The 23198-nt window shown below is 42.6% G+C and overlaps 1 long non-coding RNA gene across 1 annotated transcript; it reads left to right on the top strand.

The window, feature by feature from the left end:
* The first annotated feature begins 10567 nt into the window (after nucleotides 1-10567).
* On the top strand, nucleotides 10568-22983 carry LOC110734707. The gene is made up of 2 exons (XR_002513883.1): nucleotides 10568-11155; nucleotides 22710-22983. It is a non-coding gene; the product is annotated as an uncharacterized LOC110734707 (long non-coding RNA).
* Nucleotides 22984-23198: the final 215 nt, after the last annotated feature.

The following is a 23198-nucleotide window of genomic DNA, read 5'->3' as shown; positions in this document are numbered from 1 at the left end:
CAAGCAAGAACCTTAGAAATCTGAAGATTGAAACTTCAAATTTCGTGGGGGCAAGAAGCACTCAACTCAGTGTTACTCTTCCAGCAAGATGGGACCAAACAACTCCAGGCCGAAGCCCAAAAAGCAAGCAGTGAAACTAAGTTAAAGGAGCAAGGCAATTGAAAAGAAAACAATGCATTAGAAGCAACGAATTATGCTCGGATCACCGAGCTACAACAAACCAAGTTTAGAAAGTTTAAGGAAACCAAATACTAATCGGCAGTCGTCCACAAGACGGATAAAAGCAGCTGCCGAACTAAGTACAACTACTCAAAAGTCAAAAATAAAGAGTTTGTACATAAAGGCAATCTGAAGCAAAAAGGTTCAAAAGGCAAAAACAGATGCAGCATATTCTAAAATTAAGAACAAGTTGATCCGCAAGACTCTATAAGCAACTGCTTGAGTTCCCATGCTTCAGCATTCGCAGGATCAGGCTAAGGAGCAGCAGCATCTTGACCACCAAAAGCTTCAGCTCCAGTAGAGGATGAGGCAGGCTGAGCAAGGGCTTTCTTAGATTCCTTCTCTTGAGCTGCTTCTCTCTCTCTCTCTTTCTCTCTCTCTCTTCTTGCAGCCTCCTCCCTCTCTTTGGCCTCAGCCTCATCTTAGGGAGCCAAGAATTCAATCTCGGCCTAGTTGGGGTTCACTATGTGAACATCTGTTGCATCCGAGGCCCAAATCTCTGCTTGGTCCCAATCGATGCTCGGTTCAGCATGAAAGGTGAGTCTCTGAGCTACATTAAAGTCATTCTCATAACCCTCAGCGTACTCAGCCTCAGTGTAGATCCGCACCTTCAACAGTTCTTCATCCTTCTTGAGCACGAACCGGGTTTTGGAGGACTCTTCTTGCTACCCCTTCAGCTCGTTCTGGAGCCGCTAAATTTTAATCTGCAGTTCAACTTGTTTATTTAGCGACTCCTCCCCAGCAATGAAGAGCCTTTGCCAAAAGTCATTGGCCATCATTTGCTGAGTCTCCTTCTTCTGCTGCTGAGTCTCTTAGATCCGAGACTCCAATCTGGGAATCACCTCATCCTCATACCTCCTCAGCTCCTCGGCTCCTTGGTTCATGAGAGGAAGTAACTCATGCTCCAGTTGATCTCTGGCCTCACCCGCAACAACCTTGAGCTCTTTGACCTCCTCTTCCCAAGCTTTGGCCTTGGCTTCGGCAAGATTGGCCCTAGCTCAACATCCTCCTACTTAAATCGCAACTCCTTGTTCATCTCCACCGCCAAAGTGTGGTTCGGAACGGCCTACAGAGGTTAGAAATAGAGCAGCTGAAGCAAACGCGTTAGAGGAAGGACACAAAAAAAAAAACTTAAGTAAAGATTCTTAAGTATCAAAACCTCACCAGTATCAGCAACCTCTAAGTCTCAACAAAGGGATCAGGAACCCTTACAGAAGGCTCGGCTATCCCAGCTGTAGCCCGAAGAGACCAGGTCCAAACCTTCTCAAGCTTGGACTTGTTTGATAGGTCGTCGAAGAAGTCCACAGCCGAAGCTCGGTGCGACAAAAGGATCTCCCTCGTGCTGTCAGGGACATGAAGTAGAGGACCCGACTCAAAACCCATGTCCGCATATTGAAAAGTTTTGAAGGATTGGTTCAGAGAGGTAGAAGGCACTTCCTCAGTTCCCTTCTCAGCCTCAGCACTTTTCTTGGGATCTCCCTCTTCGAGGCCCTTCAGCTGGTCATTTAGAACCTCTGCATTATCCTCGGGCTGATGCAGTAGAAGGGCGTCAACCTCTCGCTGAATGTCCTTGGAAAAGGGCCCTTCTTGAGATGGGGAGGAGTGCAAAACCATCTCTTCAGACGTAACCTCCTAAACGATGACCTGCGGCTCAGGAGGAGGAGTGTTCTGCTGGACCTCCTACTCGACTAGAGTCTCAGGAGCAGAGGAGTTTTCTCTCTAGTCTCTTCCTCGATCCAAGGCTTTTTTGCAAGAACGGGAGCCGCCTGGAACTACCCTGGCCTAATAATGGCCCTCCTCTTTGGTCCAGTCCTCTCTTCGTCCGAAGAAGTGTCCTGAACAGTTTCAGCAGGTTCTCTTTCGTTCCTTTCTTCTTTGTCAGACTCTAGAAGAAGGAACAGGGGGCCAAAGAACCGTATAAGAAAAAAAAAAACAAATAACAAACAAGTCAAGTGTAAAAGCTTACCGAAGTCTTGAGAAGACGCTCGTCTTCGTCTTCACCTTTTTCAACTCCTGGAGCAACTGTTTCAGTTTGCTCGCCAACAAGAGAAAAAGGCCCAGTAGCAGCAGAACTTCTAGCAACAGAAGAAGCACGGGCTGCAGCAGCTTATTCTTCAGCAATCAAAAGAAAGAACGGGTCACGCTTCTCCCACCAATGCTTCTGCTGCTGGTACTCAATTGCACTGACAACTTGGAGCCTCTTTTCGTGCAAGCTGAGAGGCCGATCCTTCGAATCAGTGATTTTAAGTTTATTTGTGATCGGATCTCTCTCCTGGGTGATCCCGAGCACCTTGTAATCGATGCCCGAGTTCTCTTTATACAACACTTAAAAGGGAAAGACGATAGTTAGCCTCGCAAAAGAAAGCAAACATTGAAAAACAAAAATGAAAATGAATAAATGAAGCCCTCGGCCCCAGCCGAGCTCCTTACTGCCTTGATACTTTCGGCTGAGGCCGACGACAGCCAACATCTTCCGTTGAAGATGTAGTGGCAGTAGGGCAACCGGGTGATAGGAACAGTCTTCATTCAGCCAGTGGCCCCGCGCACTGTGGACCGGCCGAAGTGTTCCATTTGCTTCAAGTCCAAGGGCGTAAACTCATCAAGACCGATGCTAGACATGTTAACGTCAGGCTTCGTCAGATATCTCGGCGCACCAAAGTAATTTGGGTGTTCTTGATCTTGGGGCGCCCTTACCCAGATCCATTGACCCCTCCAATCTTTGTGCAAGGTATCATTCGGCCAGACTAAAAGATGGCCCTTCTCATCCTCAATTTGCCACCGGCCAGGCCCATTATGCTTGTTTGCCTAGACATTCGACACCAGCTTGTAGACGCAACGGAAATAATGGACGTTGGGCGTGAATCCGAAGAACAGGTACACCCAAAGGTATGACATCAGCCTTCGAATGCTCACCGGTGTCAGCTGAGACAAGGATATGTTGTAACCGTTCAGTACCTGGGTTACAAAAGAGTGAAGTGGGAACCAAAGCCCGTACTGCAGCTAACGGACATAAACTCCGATATAACCTTGCGAAGGGCGGTGAATTTGTTCATCCGAAGTGGGCATTTGACACCAATACCCATCCTCCTCCATAATCCCATACCAAACTTCAATTTGCTCGGAAAACATGAATTCACCATCATTTCTAACCAACCAATCATACGGGGGGAAACTCATAATGCCCGCGTTCGCAGCCTCTTCCAGTCACTCCCTTTCTTTAGGACCCAAAGCCCTAGATGCCGAAGGTTCGCTTTGGCCAGAAGTAATGGCCGATCCCGAAGCCCTAGGGGGCAAAACGTTATTTGGGATGGCGCTGATGGCAGAGTCGGTAGGAGCGGCGGTAGTTGCAGCCCTAACCTTAGGATTCTGGTAGCTAAGAGGTGGTATCATCGCCAAAGGTCGGTACCGTCGCGGAATCAACTGCAGAATCTCCTCCTCCTCCTCTACATTCGGCTCAGCCTCTACTTTACTTTTTCCACAGTCGCCGGCCATTTCCAATGATGGTTGTGCAAATAAAAGAAAAAAGGGGGTATTCGAAAAAAGCAAGAAAAAAACGAAGAAACTCCGAAGAAAATTAACTTGTTCAGATGCGTAATCTGCCGATCTATAAGTTCGGAGCAACAAATCCTGGTTTCAAGCCTTGGATTGTTGAATACAAGTAAAAAAAGGGAAAAGAGTGTAAAGGCGGTGATTAGCGAGAAACGTTTGGAAATTAGCGAAATTGAAATAAGGAGAGGAGTGGGATAAGTGGTGTATATACCTGCCGACTCAGGAAGTTTGGGAGTTTGCGCCACTAAAGCCCCCACTAACTACACTTCAATGCTCCACCTCTCCGTCTTCTTCTCACCTTAACTCCCACTAAACTATCCACAATCCCCATTAACTCCTTACAACCGTTATTATTTTAAACTCCCAAAATAAATTCAAATGGTAATTAAATCATTTGCTTCCCTAAAATTTGCAAGTTAAAACCCTATTCGTCAAATTTTCAAATCGGGTCTAGGGGGCAAGTTGTTTGGGTCCAGTTTATTCCAATTCGACCAGTCTACAAATGATCCAATTACAAGCCCAAAGGAGGTTCAACTCTCCTAAGCATGCCAACTCAGTCATAGCAGGCCCAGTTAACGTGGAAAGCCTACTTGGCTTTAAGGCCCATTTAATCTATTTGAGTAAGGTATAAAAGTCTTCACTTCTCTCTCTCTCTCTCTCTCTCTCTCTCCATTCATTCACATTAAGGCTCGAGCAATTTATTCTCTTGCATAGCTTTCTCTCTCTAGAAAACACTATACTGACTTCGACATCAGAGGGGCCTTCCTCGGCACAACCCCCGAGGCCAGTTTACGTTTGTTTGTTGTGCAGGAAACCCTCGTCCCAATCATCACTTGGGCCGAGTCCAATCTTCAGCCCACAGGAAAGGTCCTGAAGAAGGATCCATTGTTTTCACCCGAAACAATTATAATATAGATTCCTTGCAATATTGGAGTTTCTAAAAAGAAATTTATTGGATAATTTAATAAAATAGGTAGTTTTGTGTGTGTTGTGTGTGTGTGTGTTTTTTTTTTGGAAATGTTAAGTTAAATGGATATTATGCGTGTTAGGAAAGATAATAAAAATAGGAGTAATGATATATGTAGCCTTAGGGCTATATATAAGCAGTAAATATATTTCCTAAAATGGAATTAACTTGGGAATTTATGACAAAATCACGCGCAGATCGGTGTAATTAATGTTACTTTATCCTTTTTTAGGGCTATGTTTATCATTTTTCTAAAAATAGTAGAAGTGAAAGTTATTTGGAGGTTCATTGAAAAAGAAACTTTAAAATTAGAGAAGTGGAAGTTGCTTAGAGGATAGTCCCAAATAAATGCATATAATTGAAAGATTAGGGTTTTGGGGTGCTATGGTGAATGTTAAAAAAGGAACTGTATACCCGTGTCAGGATATATTATACGCGAAAGAAAACAGCACAAAGTGAAATGTTAGTAGTGTTTCTAAAATAAATATAAAATAAAAAAGGTGAAATGTTAGTAGTTATTGGAGTCCTTGAAAAAATACAAAAAAAAATAATGAGATGAGTAGTTATTGATGCTTTTTTTAAAATTTAAAAAAAAAATTAGTGGGATGGGTACGTAGTTATTAGTGTTAAAAAAAAAAGAATTAAAAAAATGAAATGCATAGAATTTGAGTATTGGGAATTTGAAAAATTGTGGTGAAGGGTTGCAAAATTGACTCGACAATTATATACTCCCTCCGTCCTTTTATTAAAAGCCTATTTGGGGTTTTTTCACAAGAATTAAGAAATTTATACATTCCTTAAAACTAATGATTGGAAGTACAAATATGCATGTGGGGTTAGAGAGAGATAGATAGAAAGAAAAGGTGGTTGGAAATTATTGATGAGAGGGAAGAGAAAGTATTGGGAATTAACGTCAAAAGTACAAAAAAAAAAGGATGAAAAATCAATTATAAAAAATAAATAAAAAAATAAATAAATAAACAAGAGTAAAGTTGTCAAAAAGTACAACCTTCAAATGGAAATAGGCTTTTAATTTTGATTACCCCAAAATGGAATACAGGCTCTTAATAAAAGGATATACCTAAATTTATTTGTTTGTATATTTTCCTAATTAATATTTAAGGCCAAATCAAAAAGCTATTCGGATATGGCTAGCTATGGCACGTGCATCGAGCGCGTTAGCTACCCTATAATACTCCCTCCATTTTTTAAATGCATCACTTGTGATGCGTGGAGTTTTAGGAGAGTAATATAATATTGTGAGTAGACACATAATATATCAATGTAAAAGTAAGATGGAGACCGTGACGAGAAGTTATGTGAGAAAGAGTATATATTTTATTATTTAAGTGGGGACCATAAGAGATAAAGAAATATGATAAAATAATTTAAGTGGGGTTTAAAGTAAGGCCCCGTTCTTTTGGACTGAAATTCGCTACGCTGAATAGAGCTGAAATTTGCTTAATTGAATTGAAATTAACTCACCTGAACTGAAATTTGCGGAAATGAACTGAAACTTGCTGAATTGAACTGAAATATTAACTTCGCTAAACTGAAATAAAATATTAAATTTCATAATAATAATAATAATAATAATAATAATAATAATAATAACGATAATAATAATAATAATAATAATAATAATAATAATAATAATAATAATAGTAATAGTAATAGTAATAGTAATAATAATAATAATAATAATAATAATAATAATAATAATAATATAATAATAATAATAATAATAATAATAATAATAATAAAAGATGTAATAACAATTATTATTATTTATTATTATTAATATTATATTTTTAATTATGATGGTAATAATCTTAACAATAGTGATAATTAATATTTATAATAATAATAATAATAATAATAATAATGAAACAAAAAAAAACACGTAAAAGAAGTTTTTTTTTTTTTTTGGTTGAAAAAGGATGGCTAGCAAGTTTGATATAAGATGATACAACACAAAACAAGTTGGATAGCGAATCGTTCAGAAAGTGCTAATAAAGATAATGATGGCATGGAATTCGATGGTTAGCGAAACAAGCAAGATGTTGAACTCATATTAAATTATCTTCTACTTTAGATATCTACTTCTAGTAGATTTTGATGTAGTAGTACTCATCAATTTGTAACCTACTCCTTAATATAGTATATTTTTTAAATTATATTCCATATTATACGATGCTAATGATTCAATTTGAACAATAAAAACGACTGATAATTAAAATTATTAATGTAAGAATAATATATTACTAATTATTATTATTATTATAATAAAATATATATCTAATACTTAATATAATAATAATTTCAACATAATTAGTTAATTTAATAATGTTAATAATAATAATAATAACAACAACAACTACTATTACTACTACTGCTACTACTACTACTACTACTACTAAATTGAATTGAAACAAACTGAACTGAAATTTATTGATTTGAACAGAAATTTGCATAACTAAATTGAAATTTGCTGAACAAAACTAAAATTTGCTTAACTGAACAAATAAGATCTCCAGAGAAGTCCAAAAGAATAGGGCCTAAGAGAGAGAAATGGCAAAATATAGTATAAAGTTACCAAATATAAAAATAATGCATTTAAAAAAAACACCCATAAAAGAGAAGTGGTGTATTAAAAAAAGTGGAGGTAGTATAAATTAAAACAAGTTAATAAAGAATAAAAATTACAAAGTAGATGAAACTGAATACATAAATTTGTGTAAATAAATCAAATTGGGTGATGGTAGGCAATTGAGTTCGCCTTCTCAACTGCTAGTATTAGTGAGTGAGGGTGATGTAATTATTATTTTGCAACACTGAAATGGACCCTGACCTTCTTTTTTTTCTTTTATACAAAATGACCCTAATGAAAAGTGTATATAAAATTAACTATGGTTAGATATTAAAATAAAAAATTAAAAAAAAAAAAAAAAAAAAAAAAAAAAAAAAAAAAAAAACTAACCTACTTAACCACCACCCCACCACCTCTACCTCCACCGAAACCCTAACCCCACCACCCCACCTTCGTCGCCAAAACCCTAACCCCACAACAAAGGTCTAGGACGTTAGTGGGGGGGGGGAGAAGGAGGGAGGTGTTCGACAGTTTGGGTTTGGGTCTTAGTAGAGGAGAGAAAGAGGGTCGTGGCCTAGGTTGTGGTAGGATTGGAGAAGGAGCGATGGTCGGGTTTGGATTTGGATTTGGGTCCAGGTGGAGTAGAGAGAGGGAGGTCGTGGGTTGTGGTGGGAGGAGCGCAACGGTGGTTAGGGTCAAGTTTGGGTCTGAGCGAAGGAGAGAGAACGGGATGGTCGTGGGTTATGGTGGGAAAAGGAGCGGTTGTCGAGGTTGGGTCAAGGTCTTGGTCTGGTGGACGGTGTCGAGTTGCGGTGAGGTGGTGGTGGCGGCTAAGTGAGGGTGAAGCTGAAGGTGGTGGCGGTGGTTGGGTGAGGTTGAGGTTGAGGTTAAGGTTGGGTGGTATTTTTTTTAATTTGAATTTTCATTTATTTTTAATTTGTTTTCTTTTTTAACCAAAAAACAGTGGTTAATGTCATGGGATATATTTCATAATTAGAGTCATTTTGTTTTATTAGAAAAAAAAAAAAAAAAAAAAGAGGGTTACCATTTCAATGTTGCACTAATAGGGGTCATCATTGAGAATTTCCCTTATTATTATTTAAATTGAACCAAATTAGATCATTACAAAAAATATGAGTAATTTTAGAATCTTGGTAACAACAAAGGAAGTATGGAGCATCATGATCATAACCCTTATACTTCACATATATATAAAGATGAGTTTTTCCCGAGATTTTAGAGCACCACATAGAAAACTATTGATTTTTTTTTCAATGAAAAAAAGGATTTGCAATTTCTTTTAAAAATAAAAAAATTCAATCGCTACATTAGCCAAATATTCGACAAACGAGATTCATAAGAAATGTACAAAATCCTATACTCCTCCGTTTTTTGTTTTAAGTGCCCCACTCCCAAAAGGGACCCTTTTTTATTTAAGTTCCCCATTTTCAAATTTTAAAACCCTATTCACATTATATTTGTATTTTTTCTCTCTATTTCTTTTGACCTCATTATCATTTTATAATATTTCTCCCTCTCACATTATACCTAGACCTGACAAACGGATTGTTCAAGTCGGGTTTGGTTGGGTCGCTTTCGAGTCAGCAAATATTCGGGTTAGGTTCGGGTCGTTTCGGGTCAACGATTTGGGTTGAGTCAAGTTTGAGTTGCGTCAGTTGGGGTCGTGTCAGTTCGGGTTGGGTCAATTCGGGTTGAGTCAATTTTCAAGACTAGTTTTCGGGTCAAGTTTGGATCGGATTATTTCGGGTCGGGTCTGTTCAAGTAAGGTCAAGTTCGGGTCGGATCGCCAAAAATATATTCACTGGGAAAATTCTCTCTTATTTCAATAATAGTAGTAACTTTTATATAATGATTAAAAACTAAAGTAATTTTTTGTAAAAAGAAACACCCAAAAAAAACAACACGTGAGTACCTATCAGGTCACTTTGGGTCGGGTTATTTCGAGTTGGATCACTTTGGTCGGGTTATTTCGGGTCGTGTTGTTTCGGGTCACTTCGAGTCGGGTTAACTTCGAGTTTCGGGTCAATTTCGGGTTGAGTCATTCGGGTCGGATCATTTTGGGAATCGGGTCACGTTCGGGTCAACTCCACTTCGGGTCGTGTTAGTTCGGGGTCGGGTCATACGAGTAGGGTCAGGATTGTCAGGTCTAAATATACCTAGTGGTCCTCCATTCCTATTTCTCTCTCTTACTTTTCCAAATTTTTTATTCATAACCATACCCACTTATAACTTCCTCCGTTTCGTAATAATCGCAATATTAAGGTGTGTACAAAGTTTTTGGAAAAATATAGGGTGGGAATCAAAAGATAATTTTTTTTTAGTTCCTCCGTTTTTATTTACTTGACCTATAGCCCTTTGACACGCAATTTGAGGAAGAGATTAAAGAAGATAAACATAAGCTACATAAATAAATTAATACATAAAACCCCAATTTATTCCTATTATTGGTGATTTTAATTTTTTGTATTAAAAATATCTTTTGTCTTCTTTAATTAACTCCTTAAATTGCGTGTCATGGAACTATAGGTCAAGTAAATTGAAATGGAGGAAGTATAGTATAAAGTATAGTTAACGAGAGAGAGAGAGAAACAATAATAATAATAATAATAATAATAAAAAAAAAAAAAAAAATTAATTGAAGTGGGATTGGTAGGAGAGATACTTGTGAAAGTAGTGTTAGTGAAGAAAGAAAGTAAAATAATAGTGGAACCACACCAAATAAGGAAATGTTGCAATTATTATAAAACAAACATAAAAGCAAAGTGTTATGATTATTACGAAACAGAGGGAGTACGACTCTATTCTTATGCCTAAAACTCCGCGCATAATTCAATGGGGCACTTAAAAAAACGGAGGGGGTATTAAATAAATGGATTACAATTTAATTTAGAATTAAAATATTTAATTGCCTGTTTAAAAAAAGAAATATTCAAATTTCGAATGAAAGTTTAAATTTGTCAAATTATAAAAATAATTGTTTATCAATAAATCTAAGTAAAAAAATAATTTACAACTTTGAATTTATTATACAATGAAATGAGATTGTAAATTAAAATTAATCAAATTATTAAAAAAAAGAAGAAAAAAAAGCTAGCTATAGCTTTAAGAATTCATGAAAATTGATTTTGTAGGTAATTAACTAATGTGATTAAAAAAAAAATCACGATGATCCGTAAATCATAATAATTAAAATTGTGCATCACACGTGTTTAAATATAGAATGAGTAATTTTAGAATATTAGTGAATAAAAATCAAAGGGAGTATGGAGCATTTTGATCACAACTAGGGCTGGCAAAAACTGACCCGACCCGAAAACCCGACCCGAACCCGATCCGAAAAAAGCGGGTTAGGGTTGAGGTTTCCGACCCGAAAACTTAAATGGGTCGACACGAACCCGAACCTGAAATTAAATGGGTTAGCTTAAGGTTGAAAATCTCAACCCGAAAACGACCCACTTAACCCGAAATAAATTTCAGGTCAAAATCAGGTCGGGTCAACCCGAACCCGACCTGATAACCCGAACTAATTTAAGTAAGAAAAAGAAAAAAAACGTAAAAAGCTTATTAAGCCCAGCCCAAATTCACAAAGAGGCTTCCATATATAAATTCAATACCCTAAATGAACTCATTTCCCCTCATTGATCTTCAGCCGTTTTTCCCCTCAATTCTCTCTCTTTAATTTTCTCTCTCCTCAAAAACTCATTGTTGAATTCGACAGAGGTAGTTCCGTTAAGCCCAACTTTACCATTGTCATTTCCTTGACGGCTTGAATCCTTCACTCCTCCACGAATTCCTCTCCTTCATCAAAGGTGATTCGGGGATTTTGCTCCCACCAATCGGAATACGCCACGTGGGCCAATCAGGTCTTGCCAAGTGTCCTCCAGTTGGAACTGTCAGGGTTTGCCACGTGGCACACGCCTATTTGTCCACCCTGGACCTATTATGTAATGACACGTGGAATCCTCCATGCCTAATGGAAAAACCGGCCACCTAGGCCCAACTTCCAAGGGAAGCCCAATCAGCCCTAGGTTAACCTAAACCTAGGATTGGCACATTTCCCAAGGTTATAAATACCTCCATTAATCCTCATCAAAGGGGATTACGCACATTTAACACTCTCACCTAGAGAGACCCAATCACTTTTATTTTCCGCATTAATTACTCCTTAATCAAGTACTAACTTGACCGTCGGAGGCGGATCTCCAATCGTCCGGAGCATCCGTTTGTTTTGCAGGTACAGGCGTCCGGTTCCAGTCTCGGAATTGTAACTCTCCCGCAGGACATCAGAAAACCCCGAAAAATTTTGGCGCCGTCTGTGGGGAGAGTACTTTTGAGATGGCATCCACGTCTGTACCGACTCCTGAAGAGAGGCGTCCCCTAGACGACCCTCAAGTTCAGTCGGACCATGATACTGAGGAAGAATTTGAAGTTGAAGCTCACACAGCTTCAGACGGGACCCTAAGGGCCCGACGCACCCGTCATACCGAAAGGAGGGAACGGGAACATCTTCAAACTGGACTCAGTGATCCAGCCGGCGCACCGCCTGTTCAGCAGCAGCCGGCGATGGGTCTGCTCCCATTACAAGAAACGAACTCATGACCTTCATGAGGGGCTTTAAGGGAGAGATTCAAGAGTTGCTCAACAAGAAGCCACCTGCTCTGGCCAAGGAGCAATCGGCTAAGAAACCTTCCTCTTCAGGGAGGAGGAAGCCTGTTCAAGGGCGAGAGGCGACCCCTCATCCTAATTCTAGGAAGTGGGAGCCGCCTGTCCTTGATTTCACAAAGTACCGTTTTCCTACTCCAGGAAAGAGGAAACCTGTTCGTCATATTCAGGCGGACGGGTCGAATAAAACATACACAGATGCTCGGCTATTGCTAGAGCAGAAAAAGAATGACCGATTGTCAGAGTCGGCCTCTACTTCAGACTTCCAAGACAGTCTACGCAATACCTCGATGAGGCATACTCAGTCGCATCATGAGAGTCAGTCAGGCGGTACTTCCCGTCAGTCCGGCTTTCATAGTGACCAGGCGGTACCAAACTTACCATTTGTACCACAACAACAATATTTTTTGCAGCCACCTCTGTTTGGTGGGCATGCAGCAAAAAAGTCCAACCTATGGACTGGCACCTACGGTTGCTTAGACTTGGGGAACAGCCGTCGGCCTTCTCCAAGGAAATTGTTGAAGCCGCTCAGCCGACCAAAGTGAAAAATGTATTAGTAGGCGCTTATGACGGCACTACTAACCCAGAAGACCATTTGATGGCATTCACCAACCTGATGTACCTTCAAGGGTTGGATGATCCCACTTGGTGCAAGTGTTTTCCAGCGACTCTCAAAGGAATCGCACAACAATGGTTCGGCAACCTGCCGACTGGTTGTGTGAATAACTTCAGGACGCTTGCTTACTTATTCACCTCCAACTTTGCCATGAACATACCTGTGAAGAAGACGACCCTTGATTTAGGAACGATTCATCAGGGCGAGAAGGAGGGGCTTCGTTCTTACATCAGGCGGTTTAACCTGATGAGAATACAGATTCAAGGGTTACCGGATGAGGTAGCCTATACTGACTTTTTCAGAGGCCTCAAAGACGGATCGACATTCAAATTTGATTTGGTCCGAAAGAGGGTGGCGACTCTTCAAGAGGCCTTGGTTGAAGCGGAAGCCTATATACAGGCGACTGATCTTTGTAGTACAGGAAAACAGTCGGACGGGAAAAGGTTCGACAAAAAAGAAGGACGACAGAAACAGTCGTCGAATAAAGATGAGAAGAAGAGAAAAGAGGTCTAGGCGACTGATTCCTCTAAACAGCCGGCCCAAAAGAAGAGGAAAGAATTCAAACCATACTCCCCAAAGTATGCGTTTAACAAGGATAGCCAAGCTATCCTAAAGGAAATCAAGGGACGGATCTCAATTGAGAAGCCGGCCCCCATGAAGGGTTCTGCAAGCAACCGGAACCAAGAAAAATTCTGTGATTATCATGAAGATGTTGGTCATCACACCAACGAATGCATCAGTCTCATGCGGTATCTGGACCGCCTGGCTGAGCAAGGCGATCTTGACTCTTATGTCAAGAAATCTGCGGGGAACACTTCCTCGAAAAAGCAGTCGGCCAAAAAGAGTCAACAGGCCGACAGCTATGATACAGATGATGCATTCGTCTACACCATTACAGGCGGCTTCTCAGGAGGCGGCCCCACTATTAGGGGCAACAAAGACAATATCAGGCGGCTAGACGTAAATTCCGTTCACCAAGAACGGCCCTCCAAATATTCATTTCCTGAGGTTGTCATCACTAAAGAAGATCTAGGAGGGGTAAGGGGGCCGCATGACGACCCTATCGTTATTGAATGTAAAGTGGCCAACCAGAGAGTTGGTCGAATCCTTATAGATACCGGAAGCTCCTCAGATCTTATCAGTAGCAAATGTCTATCAAAACTAAAATATCAGACTGATTGCATACATCCGGCATCCCACCCTTTAGTAGGGTTTGGAGGAGGAGTCGTCCACCCAGTGGGACTAGTGGATTTACCCATCCGCCTGGGTGAAAAAGGGGAAGGACGACACATGGTAGTCCGGTTCATGGTAGTAGAAGAACTCTCGGCCTACAACATGATTCTGGGACGACCAACCCTGAATAATTCCAAGGCTGTTATAATCCCATCTCTTATGTTGCTCAAGTTTGAGAGGGATAATGGAACAGTCGGGTCCCTAAGGGGAGATCAGAGGATGGCCCGAGAGTGCTATCTCTCGGATATCAAGCCCACTGTTATGGCAGCTGGGTCAAGTGGGGGAAAAACAGACCTTGACAATGTCAAGGAGAGTGCGCCTGTTCAAGAAGCAGGCGGAAAGAAGAGAAAGGCAGCCCAGGCGGGGGCCGCAAGAAAAGACAGAAAATAGCAATCATTGGCAGAGGTGCGGTCGGATGAATTCCGCCCTCAGCCGGCTGGTGAGCATACGGACCTGATCTTAGACGACTCACGCCCTGAGCGAATAGTCAAAGTTGGGACGACTGCTCTGGAGTCCTGGGTGACGACTTTCACAAACTATTGAAAGAATACAAGGACATCTTTGCATTCGAAGTCCACGAAATGCCAGGCATTAGTCCTGGCCTGGCGGTACATAAACTGGCTGTGGATCCGAAAAAGAAGCCGGTAAGGCAGAAAAAGCGGAACCATGGCGAAGAAAGAAGTCAGGCGGCAGCCGCCGAAGTTAAAAAATTACTTGATGCAGGGTTCATTCGGCAATGTTACTTCCCAGACTGGGTTGCAAATGTGGTGCTTATTAAAAAGCCGAATGGCACCTGGCGAATGTGTGTAGAATACAAAGACCTAAACAAGGTGTGCCCCAAAGACAGTTATCCTCTGCCTAAAATTGATAACCTGGTCGACTCAACAGCCGGCCATGCTTTGATGAGTTTTATGGACGCCTACTCTGGTTTCCATCAAATTCCTTTTTGGAAGAAAGATCAGGAGAAGACGGCCTTCGTCACTGATCAAGGGTTATACTGTTACACGGTCATGCCGTTTGGTCTTAAGAATGCCCCGGCCACCTTCCAGCGAATGATAAACACTGTGTTCTTTGATCAGATTGGGAGAAACGTCGAGGCATACATTGATGATATGATTGTCAAGTCTAAGTTTCAGATAGATCATCTGTCGGACCTCCGAGAAACTTTCGCCACACTCAGGCGGCACCATGTCATGCTCAATCCCAAGAAATGTGTATTTGGAGTTGAGTCTGGGAAATTTCTCGGATTCCTTATCAATCAGAGAGGAATAGAGGCGAACCCTGAGAAGGTGCAGGCGGTCATCGACATGCAGTCGCCTCGTACCGTCCGAGAGGTTCAGAAGTTAACAGGTTGTCTGGCGGCCTTGGGAAGATTTCTAAGCCGATCAGGCGACAAATGCTTATACTTCTTCCAGGCCATTAAGAAGAAGGCAAGGTTTGAATGGGGGCCGGATGCTGAGGCGGCCTTCCAGAAATTGAAAGTTCACTTGCATTCCTTGCCGAGGCTGGTCAGCCCTTTGCCCAAAGAAGTACTCTACATGTATCTGGCCGTCTCTGATCATGCGTTAAGCGCTGTACTTCTTGCTGAAAGAGACGGCTGTCAGCTACCGGTCTACTTTGTCAGTCATGTACTGAAAAATGCCGAGTTGAGGTATCCCTTAGCGGAAAAATTTGGTCTTGCACTCTTCATGGCTGTTAAAAAATTGAAGCCCTACTTTTTGGCACATGCAGTCGTCGTGTATACAGATCAACCTATCAAGCGGCCACTGACCACCATGGAGTCGTCAGGCCGGATGATCAAATGGGCCATAGAAATACAGAGCCTTGAAGTTACTTTCGAGCCTAGAAAAGCAGTGAAGGGGCAAGCCTTTGCTGACTTTATTGTTGAGATGAATCGTCCGCCTGATTCTCGAGATCCAGACCAAGTCTGGAAGGTATATGTGGACGGAAGCTCTACTTCAAATGGTTGTGGAGCAGGCGTCATATGTCAGTCGCCAGAGGGCGACAGGTACGAGTATGCTCTACGCTTCAGTTTTCAGGCCTCAAACAATGAGGCAGAATATGAAACTTTACTAGCCGGAATCCGCATGTGCAAGGCGGCAGGGGCGCGAAAGATAGACGCCTGTTCCGATTCACAATTGATAGTGAGTCAGTATAATGGCGAATACGAAGCAACCCATCCGGCCATGATCAAGTATTTACAGGCGGTACGACAAGCAGTTGGATCCCTTGAAGATTTTCATCTAACTCAAGTGCCGAGATCAGAAAACAACCAGCGGATGCACTTTCAAAATTAGCATCATCCGCCTCTTGTGATACTCCTCGAACTGTTTTTTGGGAAGTAATGGAGAAGAGAAGCATCGAGGAAGATCCTATTGGAATCCTAGACAGAAGCTCAACCTGGATGGATCCAATCAGGGCATATCTGACAGACGGTACCCTGCCGGATGATCATCACCAGGCGGCTGCGCTGAAAAAACGGGCAGCCAGTTTTGAAATGATAAGGGGAGAACTTCACAAAAGAGGGTACCTTCAACCCTACTTAAAGTGTGTTACTCCAGAAAAAGGACGAGAGATACTAGACGATCTTCACTCTGGTTACTGCGCTTCCCATATAGGCGGTAGGTCGCTTGCTCAACGGACAAGGCGGCAGGGCTACTTTTGGCCTACTTTAGAAGCAGATGCAATGGAGATGGTGAAAAAATGTGACAAGTGCCAAAGGTTTGGCAAACTAATTCACCGTCCGGCTACTGACCTCACTACCATTCATAGCCCACTACCGTTTGCTAAGTGGGGCATGGATATTTTGGGTCCCTATACGCCTGCTACAGGCGGAAGGAGGTACATACTTGTTGCAGTCGACTACTTCACTAAATGGGTGGAGGCGGAGGCTGTAAAGGGAATCAAGACGAAGGATGTAATTTCATTCATCTGGAAAAACGTCATCACTTGGTTCGGGGTTCCCATGTATATGGTTTTTGATAATGGTCCCCAATTTGAGACGCCTGTTCTCAAAAGCTGGTTGGGTGACCAAGGAATTGCACACCACTTTGCATCAGTCGGCCATTCACAAGCAAACGGCCAGGTAGAAGCCTTTAATAAAATCATCTCAGACGGTCTCAAGAAAAAGATTGAACGAGCAGGCGGCCTATGGGCGGATGAATTACCACATGTTCTCTGGGCCATTAGGACGACTAAAAAAGGGGCGACTGGAGAAAATCCATTCCTCCTAACTTATGGTGCGGAAGCTGTTCTTCCAATTGAACACTACGAGCCGACTCTTCGAGTAATGCTATATGACGAAGAGGCAAACTGGGAAGCCATGCGCCTGGCATTAGACTCACTCCCAGAAAGGAGGGGCAATGCTGTCTTGCGCCATGAAATTTACCACCTGAGAATGACTAGATCATACAACAAAAAAGTACACAGGCGTCCACTCAAAGTGGGGGACTTTGTACATAGAAAAATGGAAGTAGTTGGTAGGGCTAATGAGTCTGGCAAATTAACCCCCAACTGGGAAGGACCCTACCGAATCTATGAAGAGGTCAGGGACGGTACCTACCGTCTGGAAACACCAGACGGCCAACCGTTGCCTCGAACCTGGAATGTAGATAATCTTAAGAAATATTTCTTTTGAATGATGTAAATAGTCGAGGGCTACTTAATAAAAGTTTGATGTTTCATTCAATTTTGTACTAAGAGGTACATGCCTACTGACAAACAGTTGGCTACTCTCCATGTTTAATTTTCATTTTTACCTAAGAGGGGCATGCCTACTGACAAACAGTCGGCTACTCTCCATGTTTAATTTTTATTCTTACTTAAGAGGGGCACGCCGCTTGTTCCACACAACCGGCTACTCTCCCATAACACAGTTCACCAAGAACTATCAACGGATCATGGCTAAAATGATCAGACCAGGCGCCAAGCCAACTGATCCAAATATAAGTTCAATTCGACCTGTCCCAACATTATAGCAGGCGTCCGACGGCATCCATCCGGATGAAATTCGTCGTAGAGAGCAGCTCCCTTTTGGGTGGAACATTATTCTATAAAATCATTAAACGGCACCTATACGACTGTCTAACCAAGACAACCACGTAGCCGTTTCCCGGACAAGGATACCTCTCACTTAACTGACTAATCAGGTCAAACAAGTGTTCGCAGTAACCATCCGTGTCAACCAACTGACTGAACTACTTGGGATAAGAACAGTCGGTATCTTATGAGTTAATAGCCAACAAACATTGGCAAATAAAGGGGAACAACCGGTACCCACCGCTTGAAACCTCTACTACTCAGTCACTCGGCGACTAGGTAACAATCATGTTTACTTGGTCACTCCTTAAAAATTTAGTATGAGACTAAAAAGGTGTTCATACAGCGCCTGTTCACACTAGATTAAATGTGGCGGGGAACAGTCGACCTGGACCGACTAGAGTCTCTAGCCTTAAAAAAAAAGGCAGGTAGGAAATCACCTTCCTACTTGGTTGAAGGGGATCCAGTCTTTAAAGTGGCCGACTGATCGCTTAGCCTGGAAACAGACAACCAGTCATCCAGGGGCATAGGTGGCGTGACTAACTACCTCGTACATGTCCGCAACTATCGGCCATGCAAAAAAGTCGGTATAAGTATGCAATTGGATATCAGAGTTTCGATACTTAACAAATTCAAAACGAAACAAATTCGAAGGACTGGCATAAACATTCATACCCCCGGCCCCTTGGTCGGGTAAAAGATACAAAAAGAAGCCGGTCATTAAGACCGGCAAAATATTCAGAACCCCGGCCCCCTGGCCGGGTAAATAGAAACAAACGGCACGCAAGCCGTAAAAAGAAGACATAAAGCTTAAGAAGGGGGCAGATCTTCAATAATAGCAGCTGCCGCCTGGTCAGCACTCTTTTTGCTGGACTCGGCTTCAGCTGCATCCTTCTTCGATGCATCCACCCCAAGCGGCACAAGCGCCACTACCGGCTCCTCCTGCTCCAACGCCTTGTCCTCAGCAGCCGCCAGGATCTCTTGATTATATCTATCAGAACACTGGCGGTACGTTTTTTCCCATGAGGAAAAGTCGGCATTGGGGAAGAGGCGGCCCCAGGTTAGGCGTTGGATCTGAGTAGAGTCTTCCATCATCTCTCGGACCAGCTCCTTCTTTTCTTGCTCGGCCTTTGCCGAGAGCTCCTGAGTAAGACTCTTCTCCTGGGTCACCAGGCGTTCCGTAACGTGTGCCAAGGATTTCTCCAAGGTGTCGTATGAGGACATTTTTTGGCGAAGAGGTCTCAGCTCGGCCTTGAGATTGTTGACGGTCGCCTCCAGCTCATTATTTTTCTTCTAGGCCGCCTCTAACTGAGCCCGGATAGCAGAAGTAGCCTGCGCATGATAATAAAGAATATCAATTGTCAGAACCTCATTTTGGGCAATTTGAAACATTGCCTTATCACAGTCAGAGGCGGCCATAGCTTTTGCAGCCTTTACCTCTTTGTTCTTCCTGTCAAGCGGCTTGCGAAGGCCGTTCACTCGGAGTAGGGCCTAAGTAAAAGGGAACAGGCGTTAGTTTTCAAACAAAAAACAGGCGTCCTGGAATTTAAATAACCAAAAATATGCTAAGTATACCTCAGCAAGGACCCCTGCAATCCCGTCTAGGTCAAGGGTGCCGACACCCCTCACCGCCTCCCTCTCAGCCGGCTTTGATCATAGACTTAGCCACCTCGACCAAGTCTGGCTCCTGAGGGCCAGCTGCATCAAGCATAAACAAACAAGTTAGACCTAGTAAAGAAGGGAGCAAGTCTAAATTCATAAGGACAGCTTCATACTTCTAGGCGGCCCGATTGGAGTTTTAGAAGGAGTGGAAGGCTGTTTCTCAGCCGCCGCATGTTTCCTGGCAGTACCAGGAGAGCTCGCAACAGTCGTCCTCCGGGTCTTGGAGTCCGGCTGTTGGGAAGAAGAGGCTCTTGGAGTGCCCGTCTAAAAAAAAAAAAAAAAAAAAAAAAAAAAAAAAAAAAAAAAAAACACTCGGTCAGTATATGCGTGAATCCAACTCCAAAAAGAGAGTGAAAGGTTCATAGCTCACCAAGGGCGCCCCCTTGTTCGGGGAGTCGGTTGAGGATTGTTGCATGATGGAGGCTCGCAACATGGCCGCCGCAGTCTTGGAGGCGGTAATTTTGCTCATGGCGTCCGCTGCAAGAACAAATAGCAAAGTTAATGAAAAGTCATAACAGTAATTCATGGAAAAACAGAGTATTCGACAGGCCGGCTACCTCTTGAGCACCGACTGCTGAGGCCACAGGCGGCCAAAAAGTACTCGTCATAGATCCATTTGAAGCTCGGGACGCAGTGTAGGGGTACTTGCTCTCGTACCCCTGTAGTAGAGTCGACCCTCGACTCTACTTTAAAGAGTCCTTTGTCCAGGATCTCTTTCTTGGCTTTGGGGGGAACAGGCGGCATGCTGCGGCTGCCTGCAAGAAGAGGCGGATTCCTGTTCCACCTGTTGAAGCGCTTGTTCAGCTCTGTGTCTGAACTTTCAATGATAAGGAAGGTGCTTCGCCAATCCTTCCACTTGTTTGCTTTACCTCTTGTCATGAGGTAGCCTCTGTCGCTCGTAAATTGATACCAGCCGGTACCGCCTGCCTTAGGGGTCCGGCTGAGGTAGTTCATGTGGGCGAAAGCCTTGAAGTTTGGCTCCACCCCGTGCAGTTCGCACCCGGCCACATAGCCGAGTACGTTGACCCAGGAGTTTGGGGCTAACTGCCATAACCCCAACTCATACCCATCCAAGATCTGCTGAACAGCCGGATGTAGTGGGAAGCGCAGCCCAGCCCTGATGGCCGCCTCGTAGCAGCCAAAGCAGGCGCCATCATAACTAGTACCAGCCGGTCAGACGACTGTGTCTTCTGGATCCGGCACGAAAACTAAAAAGTCGGGGCCCATTGTGTGGTTCGCGATAAAGCTCCCCACTCTCTCTTCCATGGTCGTGATCCGGCCCCGTGGGACAGTGCAGTAGTAGGGGGTATTTTGCTCTCGGTAAGAGGCGGATGGCTCCGCCCAATTGTCCCCCTTCTCAACTGCGTGAGAAAGCCTCGCCTCTTGTAGGCGACTGTTTTTCTCTTCTGTGTCCAGAGAAGCATGACCAGAAGAGCTAGACTCGGATTCGTCCTCTGACGAGTCCGAAGAGGACGACTCCTCCCCTCTCCCAGAGGGGCCCGCCTTCTCTCCTTCAAAAGGAGCAGGAGAGAATGTAGACTTGTCAACTGTAAAATTGGAAGGGGTCACTTTGACTCCTCCCTCAGAACTGTCGACTTTCAAGCCGCTTGGTTCACTTCCACATCTGGCGCCTGGTCAGATGTTTCACTAATCGGCACCCTGTGGGAGGAGCCGTCTGAGTTCGAGATCCTAGCAGTCCTTTTTGTTTTGGCCATCATGTTCTGCATAGACACAGGGATAGTCGGACTTTGTATAAAGGGCAAAGATGGGTCCGGAAAAGGGCAGGCGGCACTCCTAGTCCTAGATTCAGCCGTCCCCGATGACCGGCTGATCACTAACCTAGGTCGTGTCGTGTGCTTCCGTGGTGCCATTCCAAAAAAGAATAAAATAAAGAAAAAATTAAGAGTAAGAGAACCGACGGTTACCTGAACGAGTGAAGTTGACGGAGTTTTGGAAATCCTGTGTAGTCGGCTTGTCAAAGCAGGCGGTAGGCAGAAAGAGTCCGAAATGTCAGAGCAAGTTCAGGGGTCCGAATGTTCTCTCTAAAAAGTTCTCAAGTGTGAAAATGACTGAAGTCAACACACCCTTATATAGGCAAAGTGAGAAGGCGAAGAGTCACTTCCAAAATTCAAAATTTGGGCGGGAGAATATCTCGGCCTTTCGCCGAGTGACACCTGTAGCAGGCCGTCGCCTGTCACGGTGCGACACCTCTCACAGGTAACACGTGACCAGTCACGTGCCACCTGTGAGGGGAAAATGATTAGGGGATTTTGCTCCCACCAATCGGAATGCGCCACGTGGGCCAATCAGGTCCTGCCAAGTGTCCTCTAGTTGGAACTGTCAGGGTTTGCCACGTGACACACGCCTATTTGTCCACCCTGGACCTATTATGTCATGACACGTGGCATCCTCCATGCCTAATGGAAAAACCGGCCACCTAGGCCCAACTTTCAAGGGAAGCCCAATCAGCCCTAGGCTAACCTAAACCTAGGATTGGCACGTTTCCTAAGGTTATAAATACCTCCATTAATCCTCATTAAAGGGGATTACGCACATTTAACACTCTCACCTAGAGAGACCCAATCACTTTTATTTTCCGCATTAATTACTCCTTAATCAAGTACTAACTTGATCGTCGGAGGCGGATCTCCAATCGTCCGGAGCATTCGTTTGTTTTGCAGGTACAGGCGTCCGGTTCCAGTCTCGGAATTGTAACTCTCCCGCAGGACATCAGAAAACCCCGAAACAAAAGGTATCTTGCTTCTTAATTTATTTTCTGTTTTTTTTTTCGTGTTTTTTATATGCTAGTTTTGTTTATTTTCTAATTCTTCTGTTGTTAATTTTATATTTACTTGCTTCCGTTTATTTTAGTTTTTTACATGCTAATTTTCGAGTGTTATTACTAAATTCTGATGTTAAATGTTGTTGATTATGTTATTATACGGTTGTTTTTGCTAATTTTTTATTGTTAATGCTAATTTTTATTGTTAAATGTTGTCTATGTTATGGTGATTCTTGCTAATATTTGTTGTTTACTTTTGTTTATCATGAGCATGCATGTTTTAATTTAGATCTTACTAGTTAGATCTAGATAATATAGTCTGATTTAGAATTGCATGTTTTAATTATGTTAGTGTTGTTTTTCTTTATAGGTTTGGCAGCAAGAAGTAGCCCACCCATGTTCAATTCGAAATGTTGTGGATCAATTTTGAAGCTTGAGGTGGTGAACAAGGATGACAGCCATGACAAATTGACAGTCCCAACATCGCCCGATCTTAATACAAATGAAAATCTTATTGCATCTTCTATTATTTTTTGAAAACTGTAATTTGTGTTATTAAAACTTTATCTTTGGTTTGTAATTAGTGAATTACAATTTTTATTGGTTTATTATCGTTAAGTAGGATTGTTACTTTGTTAGACTAAGCTATTTAATTTTGGTTTGAATAAAAATGCTTAACCTGAACAACTTGTATTTGAAATGAAAAAAAAGTTATTCAGGTCAATTTTGGGTTAACCCAAACCTGAATATATCAGGTTTGGGTCGGGTTAATTTCAGGTCAAAGAAACCTGATTTTAACCCAAATAAAAAATCAGGTCAAATAAGGTCAATTTCGGGTTGACCCGAACCTGAAAATATC

The sequence above is a fragment of the Chenopodium quinoa genome, unplaced genomic scaffold (assembly GCF_001683475.1).
Source record: "Chenopodium quinoa cultivar QQ74 unplaced genomic scaffold, ASM168347v1, whole genome shotgun sequence".
NCBI classification, from domain to species: Eukaryota; Viridiplantae; Streptophyta; class Magnoliopsida; order Caryophyllales; family Amaranthaceae; genus Chenopodium; species Chenopodium quinoa.
This window is presented reverse-complemented; position numbering and strand designations above follow the sequence as displayed.